This window comes from Prionailurus bengalensis, chromosome A1 (assembly GCF_016509475.1).
Source record: "Prionailurus bengalensis isolate Pbe53 chromosome A1, Fcat_Pben_1.1_paternal_pri, whole genome shotgun sequence".
Taxonomy (NCBI): domain Eukaryota; kingdom Metazoa; phylum Chordata; class Mammalia; order Carnivora; family Felidae; genus Prionailurus; species Prionailurus bengalensis.
In genome coordinates this window covers 61,280,514-61,294,714 of record NC_057343.1, presented here as the reverse complement: position 1 = coordinate 61,294,714, position 14,201 = coordinate 61,280,514, and positions in this window count along the sequence as shown.

Below are 14,201 nucleotides of genomic sequence, written 5' to 3'. Positions count from 1 at the left end.
ATTTTGTGCAGATAGAAAGGTCGTCAAAATTGAAACTTGAACTAATTTAATGCTTAGAGATCAAGGTGAGATGTAAACCAGTAAAGAGAACAAAAAGGAGGGGCTCATGAATAAAGAGGAAAAATGAGTTAGTGTACTGTCTGGAAAATCAATGACTCAGTTTTCCACCATTGTTAAGAAATAGCACTTTTAACATGGAAAACAATCTGAGATACAAAGGTTTATTGGAGTGACTTTCTAAGATGAGAAAGCAGATAAAAAAAAGGAAATATTAGTCTAAGCTGTTGAATTTTATCATAAGTGTAGACGATGAATGAAATAAAAACTTAAGGGAGTGTTATTAAGTTAGGGAATGATGGTTTTCTCTCAAAACAGGATGTATGTATGACACATGGTTTTATCCTGAAGAGCAAGATCAAACTGACCAGGTAAAAATCATGCACACAAAAGGGGATAATAGATTAACCATAACTTTTAAGAGGGAATAAAAACCAGTGAAGCACTGGAGTGAAGCTTTGATAGGAAAACAGGCATTTTCTCTACGATAGCAAGACAGAGGTAGGTAGGTAGGTAGGTAGGTAGGTAGGTTCAGATAGTGATGGCAGGTCACAGATGGATTCTTCTTCTGATTGCTTCACTTCTCTTTGAGAGAAAGCAAGAAGTACAAATGCTGGAGTGAGGAAAACAAACGAACTGCTGGTGGTATTAGGAAAAGTGAAAATTCAGTGTCTAGGATATTGGAATAATGGATGAAATAATACTTTCTTATTGCTTGGAAGTTCTAAGAATCCACTTGAGGTTAATGCTCATGGTTTTAAATTGAGACCAGATAACTTGCATGTTTTCTCCAGCCACATTCAACTTAGTGAGTCCAGGTATGAATCAGGAAGTATGGTGTATTTAATTTCACACAGCATAACACACACTATACAGGTCTACAGAAGGGTCTGTGAGGGGAGTGTGTGCACATGGAGTTTTATGAGTAATGAACTGATAACTTTATGGGGTGCCTGCAGGGGTGGCTCCATCAGTTAAGCATCCGACTTCAGCTCAGGTCATGATCTTACGGTTCCTGAGTTCGAGCCCTGCATTGGGCTCTGTGCTGACAGCTTGGAGCCTGGAGCCTGCTTCAGATTCTGTGACTCCCTCTCTCTCTGCCCCTCTCCCACTTGCACTCTCTCTCTTTGAATTAAAGTTATAAGAGTAGGGCAGTAAAGTATAATAAATACATGCTAGAGTTTTGGACTCTACATGCTAGGATTGGACTGTTAAAAACATGGGAGAACACGTTGAAGTGTAGGATACTTGTTAACAATTACTGGTAATGGCCAGATCTTAATTTACTTTCACAGATGTGGTGGCTGCAGTAGTGGTAGGAGAAAAGCTGACTGCAAGAGTAGAAGTTAAAACTGAGGTTAGATTATAGGGTCATCTATGTGTATGTTGAAATCCCCGAGAATTACCATAACAGCACTGAAGAGAATAAGCAGACTGATTATTAAAATCTTTATAGAATGCTTAGAGTGATTAAGTCTCTACTGGACTGTAGAAAAAGACAACAGCAGGTGACAGTACATGGCAGAAGAATCAAATGGGAAGTATGGGGACAAAGGGGGGCAAATGAACTGAAAGCCCTAATGAAGAGTAGCTAGGACCTCATACCCAGGCTAAGTGAAATGAAGAGTTACTAAAAGATCTTTCTGTTGTTCTACCTCTTCTTTCAGTTTCTGCCTTTATGCTCCATATAAAGTTATATTTACAAATGAAATAGAGGAAGAAAAACATTTATGGAGCAATAAAGATGAGCTGAGATTATATGCAATATTGTAATTTGTGACTAATTTTAATTCAAGTCAACTCAAGATGTCATCCTCTACCATATTATTGTATACAGTAATGAGGACACAAGAATTAATAAAATGCTGTCCCTGGAACTGAAAAGTTTATCTAGGGAAGGAGAGAAATACCTAATTGTAATTTAAAGTTTGAGACAGTAGAAAGAGAAGATGAAAATGACAAGCATTAAAAATGGTTGCAGAAAGTAAAAACTGAACTCTAACAATGTGAGTAGAAATATGTTTATGGAAGAAGAAATTATGTTTATGGAATAAGTTATTCAACAGAGGGAAAGTACATGTAACGGAAAAGATTTGTCCAAGTATTTGGGAGAGTTCCTAAATATTTGTATGAGATCAGGTAGGAGAAAAACTAATTCTAAGGTATTTTATGGTAAACTGTGTCTTCCAAGTGTTTTTGTTTTGTTTTTGCAGGTAATAGAATATTTTGTGATCAAATACATTTGTGAAATGTGATACATTTTGCCTGTTTTGTGTGTTACTGATATTTACAAAGCTCTTGAACCTACTGTCAATTCAGATTTTTCCAATACTGTTTGGCTACAGTAATGGTAAACATTTTTATAGGTTAAAAAGCACTCCAAATAATCTAAAAAAGTAAACATTTTGGTTCATGTATTTGGAAAAGATACAAAAAGCTTACAGAATTGAATGAATTGCAGGGATCATGGTTGTCAGTCCTTGGAACTGGAGTTACCACCACGAATCAATCTCTACTTGTCAAGGAATAGCTTCATTCTATCCTAATATGGATATGGGATTAGGTCTTTACTTCCTATTGGCTCTGGCTCTCCCAATACTACTTTGCCACTTTTTTTCTAGCAGGTAAATGTTCCCAGTGTCAAATCAAGAATTCTCACAGAAAAATAGAAATGAATAATCTGTCTTATGTGCCCACCTATGTGTGTGTTACGGGTGAGTTGTGGCTTAAGTATAGTAAAGGAAGCCAGAAGACTAGGGCACCTTACTACCACAAGGATTTCTACCACACAAGGAATTTTCATTGAAGTACTATTAATATACTTTGAAATTCAAACAGTCCCCTGTTTTCAAATCTGTGTATTCACTAAACATCTCTCAAAATTTAGTCAACATTTTAGAATTTAAATATTTCTTCAGCTAATGCAATTTAGTAAAGGTTAACATATGCTATTTTACATATATTTAAATTTTATTTGTTAAAGTAAAATTAAACCCATGACATCTGAGAGTATTTAGATACTTTGTATTACTCTTTTTTCTCATTCATAGCAATTTTCTTCAACTATTTATGGAAGAGCTTAGTCTGTTGCTTTTCCATTGATTATTCCATAGGACTTTTTACAGTATGTTACTCTGTAAACTTCCTATGCATTCTTGACCACAATCTTATAAAAGAATATTTCAGTTCCAGTAAAAAATGTACTGAGGAAAATGGGGCGAGGTCTGCAGGTGTGTCTGCTCATGGGGCTTCCATATTAGTGTGGGAGGGAAAACTATAAATAAATTTAATACCAAATGGTGATTGACAAAAATAGTTGAGAACACTTTTTGACTAAGAAGGCATCTCTGTCTTTCTAAAAAGAAACCAGAATGAAACAAGTGACTTATGAAAACAAATAAGGGAATTAGGCTGGAAAGGAGACAAACCTTATGTCCAAAAGTTGCCGAGATAGATAAATGCTAAGTGTGTTTGACAAATACCAAGGAGGCCACGTTTTTTTTTTGTTTTTTTTTGTTTTTAATGAGACATGTTTCCCAGAAGAATTAGCAAGAATAGAACGATTATTCTACAGATTTACAAATCCCTTTAATGTCTGGATTTCCAGAAGACACATTGATTCTCAATCATGCTTCTGAATTCAGTCTGTGGTATTATGGTAGTTTTGGTTGAAATATGTGGAGAAAATCTGGTCTCAGATATGTTAGGAAGGAGTATTTTATTTTTTTTATTTTTTATTTTTTTTTAATTTTTTAAATTTTAATTTTTTTTAACGTTTATTTATTTTTGAGACAGAGAGAGACAGAGCATGAACGGGGGAGGGGCAGAGAGAGGGAGACACAGAATCGGAAGCAGGTTTCAGGCTCTGAGCCATCTGCCCAGAGCCCGACACAGGGCTCGAACTCACAGACCGCGAGATCGTGACCTGAGCTGAAGTCAGCTGCTTAACCGACTGAGCCACCCAGGTGCCCCAGGAAGGAGTATTTTAATAACCTTTTCAGTTAACTGTGGATACTTTTTGATTCAACACTAAAACTAGGTAAAGGATACTGTCTTAAAGGTTACAATTGTAATGTACAATCTGAAGCCTTATCAGTGAAGTTTACGTGGTCTTATGTTGAAATCTGTTGGCCTATCTTGTGCTTTAAATGACCATGCAGGATTTTTTAAATATCATACACTAGTTACTTGAAAAATATCGGTTCACTGAATTATATGGACATTATAAAATCTAATGTACTTCACCAAACCACATTAAAAAAAAATCACGACGGCTAACATCCCTGCCAATATCATAAGAGCCTGTCAAGCTCAGGGTGGCAGATACAGGTTTCTGAAAATTCTAATATTTACTCAAAAACCTCAATTTATCATTGGAAACCCATGTTTTCAATGGTTTTCCTTGAAATGACATTCATTTCTATAATGTCTCTGCCAAATCCTCAAGTCTGAATAACGAGTCTGTCTGAAGTTGTCCTTTCAAGGAAAAATGGTATTTCAAGAAGACAGTGGCTAGTTCACATCACAGCTCTCGTGTCACACAGGTGCTTTTCCCTGAGACAGTCATAATGCTTCAGGATGCAGCAGAAATACTTTATGCATTCTTCCCATTTCACCACAGAATACCAAAGAGGCCAATTTAACTTAAAATTTACAAGAGACAGGGGCACCTGGGTTGATCAGTTTAGTGCCCTACTCTTGATTTTGGCTCGGGTCATGATCTCACTGTTCCTAGGTTTGAGCCTCACGTTGGGCACTGTACTGATATTGTGGAGCCTGCTTGAGATTCTGTCTCCCCCTCTCTCCGTCCCTCCCCTGCTTGCTCTCTCTCCCTCTCCCCCCTCTCTAAATGAATAAAAATAAACTTAAAAAAATAAAATTTACAAGAGACAAAAATAATGACAATAAATAGCATTTTTTGTCTATATTACACTTCCAAAATTCTACTCTTTATTACCTCATTTATGTTAGTCATTACAATAATCCTATGACAGATAACATGTTATCAATCTCAGAGAGCCAAATAGAAAGATTAACTTTTTCAAGGTTTTTAAGCTGACATATAGGATCTAGAAGTCAAACCTGAAGTAATCTGATGCCATGCTCTCACTATAAATTTCTACTAGATTTTAGATAAAATATTGTTACCTAGCTAGTTAGATATTTTCCATTACCCTTTCAAATGCAGTTCAAGCATTTATAGGTTATGAGGATGTAAATCTTACTTCTGATTTGGACATTAAGTATACTACATTGACAAACCATAGAATCTGTACATCACAATTCCTCTTTCACTTAGAGGTTCATGATTTTCTCCCATATAATTTTCTTAGTTTATTGACATACATTCTAACTAAAATGTGTACAAATTTTTAGTAAAATTCAATCTTGTGATAATTACTATACCACTGTGTAAACTAGATATAAGCAAGGCACTTGGCTTCTAGAAAGCATATTGAGCTTGATCCAAATCAATTTTATGAATGTGTAAAGTTTCAGAAAAGAATTCAAAGTTGCCATAAATTTCTGTTCCTTTTGGTTTGATACCTTGGTTATGAAATCGAGCCTATTATCTGATTTCTGTAAAAAATAATTTATTTACACCAAGTAGTAAGGTTAATAATTTCATCAAAGTTTTGATGACTCTTCTTCTAGTTCATGATTCTACACTATTCTCATTGTCTTTTTCCTTCACCTCATACAGAAACCTCAAAATGCTCCCCCTGCTTTGTGTACAACAGTACATGGTACTTTCAAGTCAGACCTAAAATGCCTCACCTAATGCTATAAGAAGTAATCAGTTTAGTCCCTCCCAACTAAGCATGTGTGAGCACACAAACTCATTAGGTAAAACATAACAAACTCCCTTCTAAAAGGATGGAAAATTAAAGTGTCTGTTTCACAGCACTGTTATGAATGCTATACCAAAAACAGTGTCGTTTGACTAATACCCAGGAAATGCTAAGTACTTCCAGATATATTTTTAAACTTATAATGTTCCCAGGTTATACAATCCTACCATACCAGGTCACTTTTATGACAATATTCAGAATACTTTGCTTTCAGTGTAGCTAAAAAACACATCTAGATAAACTGTAGTCAACCTTGGGCTACTTTTCTCATTTTATCTAATTACCTCAGTAGACTGTTTTAGACAATAGAAAAGAGGTGGAGTTGATTGGCACTGAGGTATTAGTGCCAGATATAGCTAATTATGCTATATCATTATGCTATATGAAGAGGTTATAGCATAATCAAGACTAAATTGAACCCCATTAGATTACAGGAGATGAATAGGACAGGGGGAATAAAGGGAAATAAATTTATGTATTTATAGTCTCAGCCTCTGAGAGAGTCTGGGGCCAAGAGCTCTGTACGCTACACTGGGAAGGAGTTCAAAATTAATATAACTGTCCCATCTCAATCTACATTACAGGGACATTCTGAAAATACAGAGAATTTGAAATTGGCTTGGAGTTTGCCAGGATGTTAAGAAACACCAGGGTGTTCCAATTTCCGGGCAGGTTGAAGACAGTGTATATTAGGGATGAGAAGTGTGAAATGTGATGTTTCTACTGATCGTTTCTGGGAATAGCCCATAACAATTTTAACTAAAGCAAGTGGAAACTGGCCTCAATTATTCAGGATTATTGTAGTAAGAGGCAAAAACAGTATTATGGAAACTTTTCTGAGCTACGAGTTAGATTTGGGGTTCTTTTTAGATTCCATAACAAAATGCTGTATCACTGGAGAACTATTGCCCTTTCTTATTTTCCTTTATTTGTATAATGGAGATAATAAATCTTACCTAATTGATAGTGGCATTATATCTTAAAAAAACTTTAATACATGTAAAAAGATCTTTAAAACACCTGAATGTTAGGGGTGCCTGTGTGGCTCAGTTGCTTAGGTGTCAAGACTCTTGATTTCAGCTCAGGTTATGGTCTCATGGTTATGAGATCAAGCCCTGCATCAAGCTCCTGTGCTAATGGCATGACACCTGCTTGGAATTCTCTCTGCCCTTCACCTCCTTGTATGTCTCAATCTCTCAAAATAAAAAATTTTTTAAAAATGCCTGAATTTGAAAAAATTGTTTTTATATTGTAGGTTTAGGCCAAAGGTTTTGTTATTCAATTATCTTCTCTACTTTGACACCACACATATGATATGTAATTTAGTCAATTGAGAATGACCACTTCAGAGACCAGTTCAAGACTCTTGTCTCATTCTGGAAAATATTTCCATGTTGGCAGAAACAAATCTTCATGTAGATACTCAGGAGATGTCAACTGTAATGGCATAAAGAAGGTTGAAAATGACAAGACATGGTTTGTCATTGGAAGTGGTTCTAAAAGAGTGAAGTTAATAATATATAGGTCAGACATTCAATCAGGCAGCTGTCTCAGATCAGCTAGGAAATGGCCTTGACAGACAAATCCATAAAATAGTTGCCAAATATTTGACACCTAAATATTAAAGGGGGTCACCGATGACTTTGACTCACAGGTATCCCACAGAGTATGACATTCTCTGACCTACACCTGCCTAAATAACCCAGAAAACTGCCAGAGGATCAGCAGAACAGAGGCTCCGGAGGCAAGCACAGACTAGAGGCCCACGGAAGAGGGTAGAAGGGCAGGGAGGCAGTGCGCGCTCCACAGACTGGCGGGAGGGAGCCTGGGTGGAGATGCAGCCTGCCAGCCAAGCAGAGCCCCCGAGTCTGGCTTGCAAAAGCAGAGAGGCCAGATGGAGTGTGTTCCTACAGCAAGCAGGACTTAGCATCTGGGAGGTCATAAGTTAACAACTCTGCTCGGAAAGCCGGAAGGCTGGAGGACAAAGGGAGGGAGAGTTGCTGAGCCCCAGGACGACAGAGCTCAGTTTGGCAGGGAACAAAGGCGCTCGCCAGGGCCATCTCCCTCACCCATCCCCCAGCCAAAATCCCAAAGGGAACCAGTTCCTGCCAGGGAACTTGCTTGCTCTGCGCAAACACCCAACGCTGTGCTTCTGTGGAGCCACCCCTCCAGCAGCGGGTCTGACTCCCTCCCGCTGCCACAGGGCCCCTCCTGAAGTGGATCACCTAAGGAGAAGCGAGCTAAGCCTGCCCCTCCTGCCCCCATGCACCTTGCCTACCCACCCCAGCTAATACGCCAGATCCCCAGCACCACAAGCCTGGCAGGGTGCAAGTAGCCCAGACGAGCCACGCCACCCCACAGTGAATCCCGCCCCTAGGAGAGGGGAAGAGAAGGCACACACCAGTCTGACTCTGGCCACAGTGGTGAGCTGGGGGCAGACATCAGGTCTGACTGTGGCCCCGCCCACCAACTCCAGTTATACACCACAGCACAGAGGAAGTGCCCTGCAAGTCCTCACCATGCCAGGGACTATCCAAAATGACCATGCAGAAGAATTCCCCTCAAAAGAATCTCCAGGAAATAACAGCTAATGAACTGATCAAAATGGATTTAAATAATATAGCAGAAAGTGAATTTAGAATAATAGTCATAAAATTAATCTCTGGGCTTGAAAACAGTATAGAGGACAGCAGAGAATCTCTTGCTATAGAGATCAAGGGACTAAGGAACAGTCACGAGGAGCTGAAAAACGCTTTAAACGAAATGCAAAACAAAATGGAAACCACCACGGCTCGGATTGAAGAGGCAGAGAGAATAGGTGAACTAGAAGATAAAGTTATGGAAAAAGAGGAAGCTGAGAAAAAGAGATAAAAAAATTCAGGAGTATGAGGGGAAAATTAGAGAACTAAGTGATGCACTAAAGAGAAATAATATATGCATAAATGCGTATTCCAGAGGAGGAAGAGAGAGGGAAAGGTGCTGAAGGGGTACTTGAAGAAATAATAGCTGAGAACTTCCCTGAACTGGGGAAGCAAAAAGGCACTGAAATCCAAGAGGCACAGAGAACTCCCTTCAGACGTAACTTGAATCGATCTTCTGCACGACATATCATAGTGAAACTGGCAAAATACAAGGATAAAGAGAAAATTCTGAAAGCAGCCAGGGATAAACGTGCCCTCACATATAAAGGGAGACCTGTAAGACTCGTGACTGATCTCTTTTGAAACTTGGAAGGCCAGAAATGCATGGCAGGAGATCTTCAATGTGATGAACAGAAAAAATATGCAGCCAAGAATCCTTTATCCAGCAAGTCTGTCATTTAGAATAGAAGGAGAGATAAAGGTCTTCCCAAACAAAAACTGAAGGAATTGGTCATCACTAAACCAGCCCTACAAGAGATCCTAAGGGGAATCCTGTGAGACAAAGTCCCAGAGACATCACTACAAGCATAAAACATACAGACATCACAATGACTCTAAACCCGTATCTTTCTATAATAACACTGAATGTAAATGGACTAAATGCACCAACCAAAAGACATAGGGTATCAGAATGGATAAAAAAACAAGACCCATCTATTTGCTGTCTACAAGAGACTCATTTTAGACCTGAGGACACCTTTAGATTGAGAGTGAGGGGATGGAGAACTATTTATCATGTTACTGGAAGTCAAAAGAAAGCTGGAGTAGCCATACTCATATCAGACAAACTAGACTTTAAATTAAAGGCTGTAACAAGAGATGAAGAAGGACATTATATAATAATTACAGGGTCTATCCATCAGGAAGAGCTAACAGTTATAAATGTCTATGCACTGAATACGGGAGCCCCCAAATATATAAAACAATTACTCATAAACATAAGCAACCTTATTGATAAGAATGTGGTAATTGCAGAGGACTTCAACACTCCACTTACAGAAATGGATAGATCATCTAGACACACAGTCAATAAAGAAACAAGGGCCCTGAATGATACAGTGGATCAGATGGACTTGACAGATATATTTAGAACTCTGCATCCCAAAGCAACAGAATATACTTTCTTCTCGAGTGCACATGGAACATTCTCCAAGACAGATCATATACTGGGTCACAAAACAGCCCTTCATAAGTATACAAGTATTGAAATTATACCATGCATACTTTCAGACCACAATGCTATGAAGTTTGAAATCAACCACAGGAAAAAGTCTGGAAAACCTCCAAAAGCATGGAAGTTAAAGAACACCCTACTAAAGAATGAGTGGGTCAACCAGGCAATTAGAGAAGATATCAAAAAATACATGGAAACAAACAAAAATGAAAATACAACAATCCAAACACTTTGGGATGCAGCTAAGGCAGTCCTGAGAGGAAAATACATTGCAATCCAGGCCTATCTCAAGAAACAAGAAAAATCCCAAATACAAAATCTGACAGCACACCTAAAGGAACTAGAAGCAGAACAGCAAAGGCAGCCTAAACCCAGCAGAAGAGAATAAAGATCAGAGCAGAAATAAACAATATAGAATCTAAAAACACGGTAGAGTAGATCAATGAAACCGAGAGTTTGTTTTTGAAAAAATAAAATTGACAAACCTCTAGCCAGGCTTCTCAAAAGAAAAGGGACATGACCGAAATAGATAAAATCATGAATGAAAATGGAATGATTACAACCAATCCCTCAGAGATACAAGCAATTATCAGGGAATACTATGAAAAATTATATGCCAACAAATTGGACAACCTGGAAGAAATGGACAAATTCCTAAACACCCACACTCTTCCAAAACTCAATCAGGAGGAAATAGAAAGCTTGAACAGACCCATAACCAGCAAAGAAATTGAATCGGTTATCAAAAATCTCCCAACAAATAAGAGTCCAGGACCAGATGGCTTCCCAGGGGAGTTCTACCAGATGTTTAAAGCAGAGATAATACCTATCCTTCTCAAGCTATTCCAAGAAATAGAAAGGGAAGGAAAACTTCCAGACTCATTCTATGAAGCCAGTATTACTTTGATTCGTAAACCAGACAGAGACCCAGTAAAAAAAGAGACCTAAAGGCCAATATCCCTGATGAATATGGATGCAAAAATTCTCAATAAGATACTAGCAAATCGAATTCAACAGCATATAAAAAGAATTATTCACCATGATCAAGTGGGATTCACTCCTGGGATGCAGGTCTGGTTCAACATTCACAAATCAATCAATGTGATACATCACATTAATAAAAGAAAAGAACCATATGATCCTGTCAATCGATGCAGAAAAGGCCTTTGACAGAATTCAGCACCCTTTCTTAATAAAAACCCTTCAGAAAGTCGGGATAGAAGGAACATACTTAAAGATCATAAAAGCCATTTATGAAAAGCCCACAGCTAACATCATCCTCAACGGGGAAAAACTGAGAGCTTTTTCCCTGAGATCAGGAACATGACAGGGATGCCCACTCTCACCGCTGCTGTTTAACTTAGTGCTGGAAGTTCTAGCATCAGCAATCAGACAACAAAAGGAAACGAAAGGCATCAAAATTGGCAAAGATGAAGTCAAGCTTTCACTTTTTGCAGATGACAGGATACTATACATGGAAAATCCGATAGACTCCACTAAAAGTCTGCTAGAACTGATACATGAATTCAGCAAAGTTGCAGGATACAAAATCAATGTACAGAAATCAGTTGCATTCTTATACACTAACAATGAAGCAACAGAAAGACAAAGAAACTGATCCCATTCACAATTGCACCAAGAAGCATAAAATACCTAGGGATAAATCTAATCAAAGATGTAAAAGATCTGTATGCTGAAAACTATAGAAAGCTTATGAAGGAAATTGAAGAAGATATAAAGAAATGGAAAAACATTCCGTGCTCATGGATTGCAAGAATATTGTTAAAATGTCAATACTACCCAAAGCTATTTACACATTCAATGCAATCCCAGTCAAAATTGCACCAGCATTCTTCTTGAAGCTACAACAAGCAATCCTAAAATTCATATGGAACCACAAAAGGCCCCAAATAGCCAAAGCAATTTTGAAGAAGACCAAAGCAGGAGGCATCACAATCCCAGACATTAGCCTCTACTACAAAGCTGTCATCATCAAGACAGCATGGTATTGGCACCAAAACAGACACATAGACCAATGGAATAGAATAGAAACCCCAGAACTAGACCCACAAACGTATGGCCAACTCATCTTTGACAAAGCAGGAAAGAACATCCAATGGAAAAAAGACAGCCTCTTTCACAAATGGTGCTGGGAGAACTGGACAGCAACATGCAGAAGGTTGAAACTAGACCACTTTCTCACACCATTCACAAAAATAAACTCAAAATGGATAAAGGACCTGAATGTGAGACAGGAAACCATCAAAACCTTAGAGGAGAACGCAGGAAAAGACCTCTCTGACCTCAGCCGTAGCAATCTCTTACTCGACACATCCCCAAAGGCAAGGGAATTAAAAGCAAAAGTGAATTACTGGGACCTCATGAAGATAAAAAGCTTCTGCACAGCAAAGGAAACAACCAACAAAACTAAAAGGCAACCAACGGAATGGGAAAAGATATTTGCCAATGACATATCAGACAAAGGGCTAGTATCCAAAATCTATAAAGAGCTCACCAAACTCCACACCCAAAAAACAAATAACCCAGTGAAGAAATGGGCAGAAAAGATGAATAGACACTTCTCTAAAGAAGACATCCAGATGGCCAATAGGCACATGAAAAGATGCTCAAAGTCACTCCTCATCAGGGAAATGCAAATCAAAACCACACTCATATCCCCGCATGCCAGTCAGAGTGGCCAAAATGAACAAATCAGGAGACTATATATGCTGGAGAGGATGTGGAGAAACGGGAACCCTCTTGCACTGTTGGTGGGAATGCAAATTGGTGCACCCACTCTGGAAAACAGTGTGGAGGTTCTTCAAAAAATTAAAAATAGACCTACCCTATGACCCAGCAATAGCACTGCTAGGAATTTACCCAAGGGATACAGGAGTACTGATGCATAGGGGCACTTGTGCCCCAATGTTTATAGCAGCACTCTCAACAATAGCCAAATTATGGAAAGAGCCTAAATGTCCATCAACTGATGAATGGATAAAGAAATTGTGGTTTATATACACAATGGAGTACTACATGGCAATAAGAAAGAACGAAATATGGCCCTTTGTAGCAACGTGGAAGGAAATGGAGGTGTGATGCTAAGTGAAATAAGCCATACAGAGAGAGAAAGATACCATATGTTTTAACTGTTATGTGGATCCTGAGAAACTTAACAGAAACCCATGGGGGAGGGGAAGGAAAAAAAAAAAAAGAGGTTAGAGTGGGAGAGAGCCAAAGCATAAGAGGTTCTTAAAACCTGAGAACCTACTGAGGGTGAATGGGGGGTTGGAGGGAGGGGGGGGTGGGTGATGGGTATTGAGGAGGGCACCTTTTGGGATGAGCACTGGGTGTTGTATGGAAACCAATTTGACAATAAATTTCATATATTGAAAAAAAAAAAAAACTAGGAATGGGGCGTCTGGGTGTCTCAGTCTATTGAGCATCCAACTTGGGCTCAGGTCATGATCTCACGGTCGGTAGATTCGAGCCCCCGGGTTAGGCTCTGTGCTGACAGCTCAGAGCCTGGAGCCTGATTCAGATTCTGTGTCTCCCCTCTGTCTGTGCCCCTCCCCTGCTCATGCTCTGTCTCTCTCAAAAGTGAATAAAGATTAAAAAAAATTTTTTTTTAATTTTTTTTTTCAACGTTTTTTATTTATTTTTTGGGACAGAGAGAGACAGAGCATGAACGGGGGAGGGGCAGAGAGAGAGGGAGACACAGAATCGGAAACAGGCTCCAGGCTCCGAGCCATCAGCCCAGAGCCTGACGCGGGGCTCGAACTCCCGGACCGGGAGATCGTGACCTGGCTGAAGTCAGACGCTTAACCGACTGTGCCACCCAGGCGCCCCAAAAAAAAAAATTTTTTTTTTTTTAGAAACTAGGAATCCTTTAAAATAGTTAACACAAACACCCTAGACTTTTAGATATAAGGCATTGCCTTACTAACTGCAAGAACACCAAAGCCTGATCAGGCTTTCCTGATCAGGAAAAGATTCCATTATCTCCATGACTCAACATTATATAAGAGATAATAGTCAATACATTTAGATGTTAATTAGAATCACAGGAAATGGTAAAAGTTAAACTGTACCTACTTAGAAATGACAGGGTGATAACTTGAAAATCCCCAGAGAATCTAGAAGACTAATGAAATCAATGGCAAGAATTAGAAACTTATAGAATATAAAAATAACCTA